Source organism: Antechinus flavipes, chromosome 3, assembly GCF_016432865.1.
Source record: "Antechinus flavipes isolate AdamAnt ecotype Samford, QLD, Australia chromosome 3, AdamAnt_v2, whole genome shotgun sequence".
In the NCBI taxonomy this organism is placed as follows: domain Eukaryota; kingdom Metazoa; phylum Chordata; class Mammalia; order Dasyuromorphia; family Dasyuridae; genus Antechinus; species Antechinus flavipes.
Window position 1 is genome coordinate 271,843,725 of NC_067400.1, and position 15,129 is coordinate 271,858,853.

At 33.8% G+C, this 15,129-nt stretch overlaps 1 protein-coding gene across 1 annotated transcript in view; it reads left to right on the plus strand.

Moving 5' to 3' along the window:
- The window catches only part of DMD (dystrophin), a 2,219,276-nt gene that overhangs the window by 1,627,027 nt on the left and 577,120 nt on the right, over positions 1 to 15,129 (plus strand). The window lies entirely within an intron of this gene.

The following is a 15,129-nucleotide window of genomic DNA, read 5'->3' on the forward strand; positions in this document are numbered from 1 at the left end:
GGTTAAAATGACCAATTCTGTATTACTTGCCATCTTGTTAACCCCGGTTTATGCTTTTCTCCCTTCTTACTCCCTTACCCCCCTTCCCAGTATTAAGCTTGTGAGCACCCCTTGCTTCTCACAGCCCTCCCTTTTTTAGTATCCCTCCCCCCCCTTAGAGTTCCCCCCCCAACTTGCCCCTTTCCCTCCCAGTTACCGTATTCCCTTCCACTTAGCTTATTCCTTCCTTTTTCACTTTTCCCTTCTCACTTTTCAATGAGGTAGGAGAAGTTTCACCATAGATTGAATATGTCTAAAATTCTTCTCTTAATGCCAATTCTGAAAGCAGTAAAATACTCACTATATTCATCCCTCTCCATTCTTTCTCTCAGATATACTAGGTTTTCTTTGCCTCTTCATGAAATGTAGTACCCCCACTTTCCCTTTTTTCTGGTACAATGTCCTTTCCACATCTAGTTTCTAGAACAAGGTATACATGTATTCTTTATACATCTTTATAGCCGAAATATAGTTCCCAAGATTAATCTTTACCTTTTTAGATTTCTCTTGAGTTCTGTGCTTGTAGATCAAATTTTTTGTTAAGTTCTGGCTTTTTCATCAGAAATAGATGGAATTCGCTTATTTCGTTGAATGTTCATCTTCTTCCCTGGAAAAAGATGCTCAATCTCACTGGGTAAGTTATTTTTGGTTGCATACCAAGTTCCTTAGCCTTTCGGAATATCATATTCCAGGCCCTTCGATCCTTTAATGCGGATGCTGCCAGATCCTGGGTGATCCTTATTGTGGCTCCTTGATACTTGAATTGGGTTTTTCTAGCCGCTTGCAGTATTTTTTCCTTTGCCTGAGGGTTCTGGCATTTGGCCACTATATTCCTTGGTGTTTTGATTTTAGGATCCCTTTCAGTAGGGGATCGATGAATTCTTTCAATGTCTATTTTACTTTCTGTTTCTATGACTTCTGGGCAGTTCTCTTGGATAATTTCCTGGAAAATAGTGTCCAGGCTCTTTTTTTCATCATACTTTTCTGGAAGTCCGATGATTCTCAGGTTGTCTCTCCTGGATCTGTTTTCCAGGTCTGTTGTCTTCCCCAGAATGTATTTCACATTCTTTTCCATTGTTTGATTTTTTTGGATTTGCTTGACTGATTCTTCTTGTCTCCTCGAGTCATTCAATTCCAATTGTTCGACCCTGATTTTCAGTGAGGTATTTTCTTCACTCACTTTTTTAAGATCTTTTTCTAATTGTCCAATTGAGTTCTTTTGTTCTGTGGAATTTTTTTCCATTTCGCCAATTTTGTTTTCCAGTTCACCAATCCTATTTTTCAAGGATTTGGTTTCTTTATCCACTCTCTCTTTAACTGACTTCTCCAGGCTCTTTTGCCAAGCTTCCCTCTCCTTTTGCAGAGCCTCCCTCTCCTTTTGCAGAGCCTCCCTCTCCTTTTGCCAAGCCTCCCTCTCCTTTTCCCATTTTTCTTCTAGCTCCCTTGTGAGAGCCTTTTTAATTTCCTCCATGAGATTCATCTGTGCTGAGGAACATATGATCTCCTTTGGGGATTCACCTGGGGACTGTTTGTTTTTAGTCTCCTCAGGATTTGGAGTCTGCTCTTTATCTGTATAAAAGCTGTCCAGGGTTAAATTCTTTTTCAGTTTCTTGCTCATTCTGTCTACTTATCAAAGACAAACTATCAAAGAAACAGAAGGAAAAAAACCCCTTGAATGGAGGCTGCTTTCTTTGGGGGAGGGGCAGGGTATTCGTGAGGCACGGGTCCTACTGTGCTATGGCGCCTGCGCGATGAGATCCAAGCGGGCTGAGACACTGTGGGGGAGGGGTGGCCAGGTCCCGAGAGACTCCAGCTGTTTGGGGCTGTATTCTTCACCCCCGGAGTTTTTAGCTTCTCTGCTGGGCTGCTGACTCGCTGCCGGAGCAAAGTATCTAATCCTGTAGCAAAGCTCTCCCCGCAGAGACGGCTGCGATCACGCCCCACCCCCTCTCTGCTCTACTCGGTTCTGAGCTGCTATCTATGCTCTCGCTGCAGCTGCTGCCCGCAGACTGCTTCTGATTTAAATACCGTCCCCACCCTCGCGCAAAAACAGACCTTTCTTGATGAGTCTCAAGGATGGTTTCTCTTGGTAAGTAATTGTATGTTTTTTTTCAGTCGAGCATTAATTCAGAGGCATGAAATGAAATGAATAGTGAGAGAAAAACACGGAGGTTACACAGCAGTGTATTTCCTCTCCGCCATCTTGGCCGGAAGTCGGCCTCAGACTCTTACTTAACTTTGTGATCCTGGAGAAGTCACATAAAGTCTACTTGACACAACTTCCTGATTTGTAAATTAAGGGAAATAATGGAACCTCTCTGTCCCCGTTGTTGTGAGGTTCAAATGAGATAATTTTGTAAAATGCCCAATGCCATACTTGGCAATTGTTGACCAGTGAAATTCTGAAATAAAGTTTCTGACGCTTGTAAAGGCCACTGGCACATTGTTTTGTCTCTTATAACAATTCTGGCATGTTTTTCCTGTGGCACTGAAACCAATCAGGGAAGTATATGCAAAGTGGGATGAGGTCTCTAATAAAGGACCTGAAAAATTTGCCTTTGCTTCTGTTCTATTCAATATTTTTGTGGTTCAGATGAAGCTGCAAAAGGTATGCTGGTCAAATTTGTCAATGACAAAGAAACTAGGATGGCTAACTTGTTAGCCTTTCTGATCTCAGAAAGAGAAAATTGAAAAGTAAAAATTATTGAAATGTAAAAAGATTAGAATAGAGTGCTGAATATAATAGTGTAAAATTAGTGGAGATAAGGTTTTAATAACCTTAATTAAGACTTTTTTCAATAAAGTTTAAAGTAACTAATTTGAAAGACAGTGGAGTTCTGATAGGCAGTAATTCTTGCTACAAATTTCTAAGAGTTCTAGTTCAATATAAGTCAACAGTATGACACAATAGTAAAAAAGATAACATTTAGGCTCCATTAAAAAGATCTGTTGTCCAGAATGAGAAAGATGATATCTCCATTGTATCTATCACCACCATATTTGTGGTACTGTGTTTGGCTCTGGATGCTACATTTTATTGTAATAACAACTTTGACAACCTTGTGATTAATGTCAAAACCCCATTACATTAGAAAGGATATAGACAAGATGGACAAAGTCCATGATGGTGAAAGTACTGGAAACCATGTAATATCAAGGTTGATTGTAGGAACTGGGAAAATTTATTTTGGAGAAAACATTAAGAAGGAAATAAGATTATGGTGTCCTGGAATTAAAACTGAAAGAGACCTCAGAAGATAAGGCTAAACCTTTTATTTTGTAAGTGAGGAAATTGAGGCACAGAGAAACTAAATGAAAGCATTTTCCTTTTTTTTCTAAGTATCTGAGATGGAATTTTGGATGCATATCTTCCTGCTTCCAAACCCAGTACTCTATTCACTATATATTGCCTGTCCTGATGTAATAGCCATCTTCAAGTATTTGAAGAGCAATCATATTGTTCTGGTTCCAGGGAAAAGAACTAGAGGCAATTAATTGACTCACTGCCACATTTTAGCTTGACATATGGAAATTCTTCCTAATCATTGGAACTTTCCCAAATTGAAACAGGCTGTTTCAAGAAGTTGTTGATTGTCCTCACTGGAGATCATCAAGAAGAATTTAGAAAATTGTTTATCAGTGATATTGAAGAAGGTAATTTTGTTCAGGCATATGTTGGAATAGAAGGTCCCTTCTAAACTTTAGATTCAGGGATTCTGATAGGTGGACAATGGAGAAAGGGTTAGTGTCAGAAATAGTGAGATCAGAAAGGGAAACTTGTTTTGAAAGATCCTAGTTATTAACTGTAACTAGGTAAGTCATTTAATTTCACTGCACCTCTGTTCTTCTATAAATTAGGGTAACTGGATCAAGCATTCTTTAAGGTTTCCTCAATAATGTAAAAGACAGGACAATGCACAATATCTACCCTGTGAATAACTGATGAATATTTGAAATAATTGAAATTTTATTTTCTTACTCTTAAAAATTGTTTTCTTCCTTTCTTTTCAAAAAATGTACCCTATATAACTATCTTAAGGGAAAAATTGAACTGAATACTCAGTTCATTTTACATATTTTACTCAGTGTCTTTTCTTCATGTTGGCCATAATCCTAGTATGATAGAAAGTTCTTTCAGTGACAGCAGGACAGATTTTACAGAGTATCTTACAGTATTTTCAAACTAATCAGAATCTCTGCCTGTGAACTGTGGCAAAAGCTTATCATAAGTGCCGCCATTTAGAACTGTTACAAGAGCCAAGGGAGTGTGCCAGTGGTCTCAACAAATGCCAGTAGCCTTATTACAAAATTTCACTGGCCAACGATTTCTCCAATCTACAATCCATTGGCTTGGCCATTAAAATTGTCTATATTTGGCAATGAGAACTTGGGGAAGAATGCCACTGATCATTTTATATTCTACTCCTGTAATCTCAACAGAAGTTCATCTAGCTGCAGGATTTTTCCACTCCTTTTTTTTTTCCTGTCTTAGTCTTTGAAAGAGGAATATCCCACCATCCCTTTTTTGTCAGTCTTATGATTGCTTTTATGTCAAATCCAGCATAAAAATTTTTCAGATGTGACAGCATTAGCTATTTTGTGCTTGGCTGAGCTAGAGTACATGAATTCAATAGAGAAGCAAAATCTTGCTTGAGTTTAGCTGACTTAGATATATAATACTTAAAAGTATCTGGAGCGAGAAATCTTGTAATTGATCAAATATTTGAAGAAATGTTTTCAAGGCTGCCCACTGTGTTTTGGAGATCTCATTCATGTTATTTCAAACAGAGATGTATTTTCATGATGATTTGAATAATTTTAATAGCTACAACAATCTGGTACACATAAGGACTGCTTTAGTCTGTCATTCAAGAATTTATTAGAAAAGAAACTGAGGCAGACTATATTTGATTTTCATTTGCTCGGGTCTTATTTAGTAGAAAGCAAAGAGGAGGTAAAAAGCTCAATATTTAGAATTCTAATTTGGGGCCTAGAGTGTAAGTCATTCCATGGGGCCAGTGATTTCCCTATCTTCCATGAGACTGCCTCAGGCAACCTCACAGGCATGGTAACTGCATTCTCTTTTCACACAATCAAAAAATCTATTCTTACTTAGGTAAGGCCCAAGTCATATTGGTACTTTGGACAAATCCTGCTGGCAATGGTGGGATAGGGCAGAGGGAGAGGTAATGTCAAATGTCCAAGATGTTATGTGTAGCTTGTTACTATTGTATACTCTATCCTCTCTCCTTTACTCATTCTTCCTTGAATTTCCATACTTGACTAGGGAATTATAATCAATAATAGTGCTTTTCTTCTCCAAACATGGAGAAAACTGTTAAACTTTTCTTAGCATACACAGTACTTCCTCCATCTATCATGGCATAGAGGTAGCATAGACTTGTTTTCCTAGAATGAAGCTTGACTATATAAATATTTAATGCAATGTTACCAGTCTTGAATTGAATTATGTTGCAATTGCATGCTGTTATGTTTGGGTTACACTGTATAGTTCAGCTTATTCTGTGCATGAATAAAAAGTGCAGGATATTAAATTTGTTCTTTACTCATTCTTTAATTAAGAAGTTTCATTGCTGAGAATTGCCCATGAATACCATAACACTTAATGCTTTGTTATTTTTTTTTTAAATTTTAATTATGGTTACATATCAAGGAAAATTCAGATCTATTTTTTTTTCAGATTTGTTACTTTAACTTAAAAAAAAAACCTTCATTTCTTCTACCTTTTGGTGACTAACAGAAAAGGATAATGTTAATGACTTCACTCCTCACAGGCTTCTGCAGAATAGCAGACTTCCATTGTGGTCAATAAGGCTACCTTTTGAAATAACAAGGTTTGCAGACCTGATTTTCTTTTTTTTATTGAAGTTTTTTTTTTATTTTTAAAAGATATGCAAGGATAATTTTTCAACATTGACCGTTGAAAATCCTTGTGTTCTCATATATTAAACATGGTAAAATATATGTTAAATCCAATATAGGAATACATAATTATACAATTATCTTGCTGCACAAGAAAAATCACATCAAAAAGTAAAAAAAAAAAAAATGAGAAAGAAAATAAAATTCAAACAAACCACAACAAAAAGCAAAAATGTTATGTTGTGATCCATCCTCAATTCCCACAGTCCTCTCTCTGGATGTAGATGGCTCTCTCCATCACAACAGATCTACATAATTTCAATCAATGTTCAATTCAATTCAAAAAATATTTATTAAACACCTACTGTGTACAATGTGAATCAATTAGGTGGCTCAGTGGATAAAGCATTGGACCTGGAGTCGGGAAGACCTGAGTTGAAATAAAGCCTCAGACATTTACCAGCAAGTCACTTAAGCTCAGAAGAAGGAAATGGCAAACCATTTCAGTATCTTTGCTAAAGAAGTTCTATGGACAGCACTGGCATGCTAGGACTCATGCGATCAGAAAAAGTCAGATACATCTGAATGACTCAGTAACAATGTGCCTATGTATTGTACTAAGAGCTTGGGATCCAAATAAGAAAAAAAGATAGTCCCTGTCATCAAGAAGCTTACAATCTGATGGGGGAAGATGATATCCAAAAGGAAGCTAAAAAGAGTTGGAAGTCAAAAGGAAACAGATGCACTGATTAAAAGGGAGAATCATCTGAAAAATATTGGGCTCTCAAATTGAAGACTTTGGGAAGAGATTACTGTTCCATGCTCCAGTCCTCTTATCTGAGGCAAGACAACTGAGGAAGTGGAGAAGAATCGAATATTTAAAGTTAAGTCACTCTGCATGATAATAAAATTTTGGGTAACCAGTTTTCTTGGGGAAGGGATGCTTGCAAAACCAAGCAAAGCCCAATAGAATTCTCGTTCTAATTCAGAAAGCTGGATCATTAATGCTTCCTGACCATTCTCAAATACCCTGGTGATCCTCAAAAGCACCTGTTTGTGGTACCATATTTATGTCCTTTGACCCTAGACCATTGTACTAGCCTGGCCAGATTAAAACAAGATATCAGAGTGGAATGGAACACTAATTTTGTATACTCTGTGTGAGATAAAAGATCAAAGCTACTTTGTCTCTAGAGAGACATTTGGAGTTCACAGCACTATTGAAGAATTGACCAAAAAGACAACATCCTCAAGTCCTGGGCTGCTAATACCAACTTCTCCAGCATTTTTCATAGTGTATAATGTACACAGACTTGCCATTTGTGTTTTTTTTTAGATGCCTGGGGCATATGGGTTAGTGGTTAATTACAAGGCTGCTTAAGCCTTTTAATAAAGTCAGCAAATTAAAGAGAGGGCACAGATAAAGAGAATGCTTTCCAAAGTGTCATAATGAAATTAAGGTAATGAAACACTTTGAGAGCTTTTTTCCTTTCTTTTAGTAAAAACTTATTCCAAAGAAACTGGAAGAGAAATGGGGCCTGAAAGTAAAAAGAAAAAAAATAAATTGTATGCCATTAGTTTAATTATAAAAATTCATTACATGAAGTCATGTAAGACAGAAAATAATGGGACTCTAATAGGTTGGCCGATAAAACATTTACTAGTCTACTCTCTGCTTGTAGTCTTTGTTGAAGGTACAGAAAAGTAGCAATTCTGCTATGCCATCTTCAAAGCTATTGAAAAGATTAATCAATTCCAGTAAGCTGGAAAATGAGGGCCATTTTCTTAAACAGTTTCCTCTGTATAGTGTGTTACTTGCTGAAACAGAAATTGTTTAGTAATGTCAGAGACTTAATAGATTAGTGTTGAAGTTAATGGTGAGAATCTATACTCTTGAAACAGTTTTCTTATAGTTATCTCAATATTTCCATTATATAAAGCCCTAGAGAGGCTTTATAGGTCATTTTAATTCACATGAGAATGAAAGAATAATATTTTTTGTAGTAAAAGTTTACAGACCATTAATTCATACTAAAGCCTAAATTGTTTAGTTCTGGAGATTTTTTAAATAAACCAAATATATGCTCTAAGATATTGCATAAAAACTTGCTGTATTCCATGTGGTAAGATTTCTATCTTTTCAATATCAAAGGAAATAGCCTTTATTTTTAAAAATTTAATGAGATAAAATGTTATCAATTTTATTAGTATTTCATTGATATAAATAAATTATTGCTACCTTTCTTTGAACATTAAAGGTAGAATTTTAAGAACTAGATTCTAATCTTGTTCCTCCCATTAAATAGCTGTGTAACCTTGGAGCAAAATTGATTATCTTCTCTAGTTTTGCCACTGGGCTGCCAATCAAATAGATTGAAAACTCCTCTTAGCACATTCCCTGTACTTTCAACTACCAGATCTTGGGCTGTTTTGTTTGTTTGTTTGTTTTTAATCTTAACAATTTTTAGTTTTTGTTATTCTTATTTTGACAACAAACAACTGACACCAACAGGAAATGGAAGATGATTTTACCAGAAGCTATAACGTCTATTATGTACAGCTTGTTTTTCAAAAAATATCAAATACATTTAATTTGTTGGTTCCAAAGCTGGCCTACTTATCTATATTTCCCTCTGAACCTCCATCTGTTCTCTTCTGAGCTGCAAATTTTTTTAATGCTTCATTGATGTACTTTTTAAATTTTCTTTTGCATCCCTATTATTAACTATTTCCCAACCTATCCATCCCACAATCCCATAAAAAGAAAACCCTTTATAAGAAATAAGCATATTCAAACAAAATCTACACATTGGCTACATATTTTAAAAATTATGTCTCATTTTGTTCTACTCTTTTCTCATCTCTGTTTAAATGTGGAAAGCATCATTGGTCCTCTAGAGTCAAGGTTGGTCATTACACTGATAAGAGTTCCTAAATATTTCAGTTATTTTTTTCTTTACCTTGTCATAGAGATTATACAAATTGTTCTCTTGGTTCTTCTCATTTTACTTTGCATCATTTTATACAGATCATCCCCAATTTTTTTCTTAATTTTTTTCCTTTTGATATTTCTACAGCACAATAATGCTCCATTATTTTCAAATACAGTAATTTATTTGTTCAGCCATTTCCCAATTGATAATTCCCCTCCTTAGTTTCCAATTAAATATCACAACAAAAAAAGATACTATAAATATTTTGAACATATAGGTAATTTTCATCTTTTGTATCATTGGGATTCATGCCTAATAGTAATGATTTGGTCAAAGGATATGCATAATTAAGTGACTATTAGGAAATACATGCAAATTGCTTTACAAAATAACTGTACCACTTCATAGCTCTCTCCATAATATATTTCTGACCCTATCTTCCCACAGTTCCTCTAACAAATGGGTGTGGAAATCTCAGTATTTTTCATTCTCTTATTATTGGTGATTTGAAGCATTTTATATGGTTACACATATAAAATTGCTTTTCTTTTGACCAAAACTCATATCCTTCAACCATTTATCTCTTGGGGAATGGCTTCTGTCATATGTTATGTGAACAAATTTCATATATTGTTTATTCCACTTACATAGCTCAATTATAAGAAATAGTACATTTCAACCCGGTTCTTTATTCTATCTCTAGTGTAACTCTTTTTTTCTTTCATTGCCTTTCCTCCCTTAAGTTGACTAGAGCAAAACAAAAGCATCCTCAGATGCTTATGTTTATCTTACTTTTATCTATCCTTTTATGATCCTTGAAGACAATAGGATTCTGAAGGGGCACTTGTTTCTTCTCTCGATGTTATATTACAAAAGACTTTGTCTTAATTTAGTCCCTTCCAATTGCTCTGATGTACTTATCTTTTTAAGCTTTAAAAACAGTTGTTTAGTAATGTTAGAGATCCAACAGTTTAATATTGAAGTGAATAGGAAAACATATTCCACACTAGATAATTTTAATTTACAGAAGATCCATTAAAATATTGGCATGTTACCATTAAGTTATTCTTGAGAAGTTTGGAAGTAAAAATTTCAAAGTGCTTAGTACCTTGAGGCAGGATAATTGTCCATAGTGGAATGAACAATGATCTTTCTTTGGTCATCGAAATGCTGCAGAATTAAGGTTATTTTGTTTGTGGGGAAGGGGGTTTGTTTGTTTTTTACAAAAGGAAGAAATAACATGTTTGTTTAAAACTTCCTTAACCTTTCAGGTGTTATTCAAGCCTGGGTGGAATTTGTTTGATTTTTTTTTTTTAATCTGTCTTTCATCCTTGAAAAATCTTGGCATTATTCAGTGAAGGTTAGCTCCCAGTCAGGATTTCCTTAGTTATAAAAACTAACTTTCAATGTGAATACAAACCTAGGGAGAAAATATATTCATGGGCATTTTTGCTATTCAAGCATTAAAGCATGCCAAAAAAGTGATGATGTGAAGTCAAGCTTCACTCACTTAACTACCTTTTTGCTAACAAGCGCCTAATTTATCTTGCCAGTTACTATTTCCTTCATAGTCCTTTGAAAACTCTAGTACATTTTTCTATTCATGTTTTTCAATTATGATTTATAGATTTGTTTGGCACTGGACAGCTGATTCCCTTTATCAGAAAAGGACAAATAATAATTAAGAGTCATGGTAGCTCCCAAGATCATTATTCTCATTGGCATGCTTTTTAAAAATTATCAATCATATTAATAAAGAAAATATGTTATGAATTTCATGGTTTTTGTTTTTAAGCAAGTGGATATATTGTTAATATTAAGTTTGTTAAACTTTTCTTAACTTTCATTACTTATATGAATTTGTATGCATTAACAAGGGAGTGCCAGCTCTTCAGAAAGTAAGATACCAAAGAGGGAGAAGGTGGCAGAACAAAAATATTGCTCTCATATATTGTACTAATTATAAATTAATTTGAGCTAACATGTTCTTATTTTAAAATGCAAACATTCTTGGGGAGACTGTACCTATTTGTATTCATACCTGAAGGTGAATTCCTTTAATAATAAAATCAAGTAGTAATTTTTTTTTTCTTTCTTGTTAGCTGAAACCATCCTCTTGAGAGTTTTGACTTGAGGAAGAAAGCTATTTGAGAGATTAGGGCTCTTATAGGCAGAGCTAAATCTGGATGGTCTTCTGGTGCATGGGAAGCAGAGTGAGTAAGATAAGATACCAGGAAATAATGTAGGGGACATCAAGATAGAAATTGGAATGTACCAAATAGAACTTCAGTTTATGATTTTGAATCATAAAACTCATATTAGCTGTAGGCTCAATGTGTCATTGAAAATAAGATCTTGTGTCACCTTGCTCATACATAGTATAGCTTAGCAATATTTATTTTACTGTATTGATAACTGAGTTTATCTGAATTAATTGGTTATATTTGTATAAAAATAATAAACTATTACTCAACATAGTTTTAATTAATCAAATATTCTAATGGTAAATTTAACATATATACCATATACATTACTGATTTTTAAAGATCTAAAAAACAATACTTAAATTTCATGATTGTAAGTATTCTCTACACTAATATATATGGCTACTGCTGCATGCTTTATAGAATGATATAATAATAAAATGTTAAAGTAATAAGAAATTTTACACATGAGAAAACCTGGCCTAGGAGGTGACTTGCTAAAGTCAAAGATCTACTAAGTGACAGAGACAGAAGTCAAGGTCAGGTCCTCATTTGACAGGTACTGATAAAATGGATGCTATTCAAAAAAAAGGACATTCAATACAGAAAAGAGTTAGAGAGCATATTGATAATATTTAACCTGGAGAAGGGAATCCCCAGAGAAGATATAATTTTAAAGTATTTTAAAATCACACATGTTAAATAGGAATCAAATATTCTGCTTGGATCTGGAGAGCAGGATGAAGAGTGATAAATGGAAAGACTAGGTAGGCAGATAGTTTGTTGTAGAGTATATTCTTATTCGGGTATGGATTAGATTGGATAGACTTGAAATCCTTTCTAACTCTTGAGTTTTTGTGATTTTTAAATTTTGAGTTTAAGACCTCTCATTCTATATGATTCTTATCTATGTTTTCCCATAAATCCTTTATAGAGAATAAACACAGTGTGTGGTAGGCTTTCCTCTGGTTCAAATTTTTTGAGAATAAGCCACAGTAAGATCTTTCAGAGAGCATAAAGATTATCATTATCAATGTTAACATAATACTTGGTACATAGTCAGTATTAAATAAATGTTTATTGATTGATTGACTTAGAAATCATCTCTGTTTGCTACTGGATTTACTTCCATAATTATTCTTATTATCCTAAGCTATAGTAATTCAGGATGAAATTTATTTATTTTTTGTTAATTAATAAAAGAGTAGCCTTTCAATCATTTGAGCTCTCTGCAGTTTTCATCATTATTTAATGAACTAGAGAAAACTTCCCCATTAGTAGTTATTTGTATTTCCATGTTAAATTTCTTAATCACTTAGGATTAAATAAATATTAAAATAACTGAATTTCTAATTTATTAACAATGAAATAAATAATTAAATAGTCATAGAAAATAATAGGATATTTTAACTATGAGTGATTTTGATGAGTCATATCTGTGAGGAAGTTAATTGCATTTACTTTGAACTTAGCCTTACATGTTTAGAAATTGTCTGTCAGAAACTACACATTATGTCATCCTCAGAAGATCAATCTCACCTCCTAAAAGTTAGAGAAGTACTTTTGAGGGGGGGTCCATATCTACCCAGATCTTGTGTCCAAAAAGCTTGTGTTTTGGGTCTATATAACAGTTTTGACTGTACCCACTCCTATTATTGGATGTTTCTATTTGAGGGCTAATATTCATTCAAAGTAATCTTTTCTACTTGATGGTCACACAGCTACTTATCTTTATATCCTTATTTGAATTCCATAAAATGTAAACCTCACTGAGATTAGTGGAGGAAACCATACTTTTTTCCTAATTTTTATCTTTCTAAATGACTGAAGAAAATTCTTTCTAAACCATTTTCAAGTTTGTTTGTTTTTTCTTAACTAACACCTCAAAATATTGTTCGCATACTTATTAATTCAGAGTGAATGTAAAGAATAGTCATTTCTACTTTGGCCAGAAACTCTGAGGGTATGCCCCTCCCAGATTCATCCATTTATTTATTTATTTATTCATCTTGATCTTTTTTTGGAGCTGGGGGAGAGGACTAGATGAAAAAGGAGATTTTTTGCCTCAGTGACTACCTAGCTTTAGTCACTGAATGAATGGGTATAGCCTGAGACCTGTTGAAGATCTTATTTTAAAAAGGCTGAAGTTGTCCATTTCATACAGGGTCATTTCCAGTCATCCTGATCTATATCTTGCCAGTGGATCCAAATGGCTCTGGAGGAGAAAGTGAGGCAGGTGGCCTTGCTCAGCCCTCCTTCACCTAAATCCAGTTCACCTGCATATCATGGCATTCCCTCCTTGATGTCATGGTCTTCTTCAAGAACAAAGGGCAAATGACATCACTATATCCCCAGATGACTTCACTTGTTTAAAAAAGGAAAGCAAAGATACATATAATCATTCATAATATTTTAGATATAGAAAAATTCACAGCCAGAATGAGCTGTACTTCTCAATACAATATCCTATTCACTTGAATGGAAAAATTGTCCCATAGCACTTAGTTCATTCAGAGCAACAAATGATTTTTTTTTAATTTTCCTCATCTCCTTTGTAAGAAAAAAAAGATTAAATTAAAAGATTAAAAACATAAAAAGTTAAACCCATTAAGAAAGAAGATTTCTCTATCCTCTGACTTCTTTATAGGCGTAACAGTAAAGCAGCCTCTCCACCTTTTCTGAAGTTATCACTCATGATGTGATCATTCCAGATTTATTGTGCATAAAATTCTCATTATGTTAATTCATCAAATGATAGTAAAGACTATTCTAACAAGAAAGAAGTTCCAATCTTTCTCACTGTCTTCTCCATAGTTTATCTTGAAAATCCTCATTTATCCTAATTAAACTCACAAACTTCCTAAATCCACAGAGAGAAGCAAATTATAGAACAATAGTTACAGCTATCACTCCTGGTTTACATATTGTTAAAAGGAAGATAACTGACGGTATGGCTTCTGTATTGCTTTGTAAACTAATGTTATAATTGCATAACATGTATGTAACACCTCTTTATCTTTGCCCTACCACAGAGACTATGAATACTATTCATTTACAAACCAAATTAAATATTCAGAAAAGCAGTTTGTGCTAAAAGTTTGAAGACAGCTAAAAAACAATCTCCAATAAGATTAGGTATAGGATATCTTTTATATGTGGTATATAGAGATCTACATTGAATGTGTAAGGTCAGAGAAGGAGAAATCAAGGTGAGACCTTTCTCACCAAACTGTGTTGTATTATCTTATAAAGAAATATTATAAAGAGAATTTGTTTAAGAATTTTTTAATACTGACAATACAGTACATTTTTGAAAAATTATTCCTAGAGAGGACAAAGAAAATAGACTACTCTGGCTTATTTTCTTAAATATTGAATTTAACTCAAGGAAAAATATGTTAACAATTCTTAAGAAACTTGAATATATATGTCAGCATTTCCATTCACATAAAAAACAATTATGGAGTATTGTGTTCATAATTGTAGGTCACTGACAATGTACTTTCCCCATATTTTATTAAAAGTCATATGTATCTTTGATTTGTTATTGCTTTCATTTGTTAATAAAGTCTATGAATAACTACTTTTAGAAAAGGAGATTTCTCCATGTTATTGTAAATAATATTTAATGAAATAAGGAGAACTTACAATACATAAGAAAGATGGAAAATTTAAATGACACTATTCCACCAGACCCCTACATTGCTAAAGTATTCAGGGTAATAAGAACATCTAAGTTGTAGATTGATAAGTGACTTACAAATGAGTTTGGTCAGCTTTGAAAATCTAAAATTCCTTAAAACCTACTATAAGGGAGACTTGTAGTTGATTTTGAGCCAGTGCATACAAGTCAGTGATTTATTGTATTCTCTTTTTGGATATCTGTTATTTTAATTAGTTAAATAAATCTTGTAGCACAGTATATGTCTTGATGTTTTTGTCACAGGGATCATAGAATTATAGTTTAAAAAGACCTTAGAAGTCATTTAGTTCAACTCCTTTTTTTTTTTTCAGATGAGAATTCTGAGGCCCAAGGCATTTAAAGGATTTAACAGAGGTCACAAGGTAGT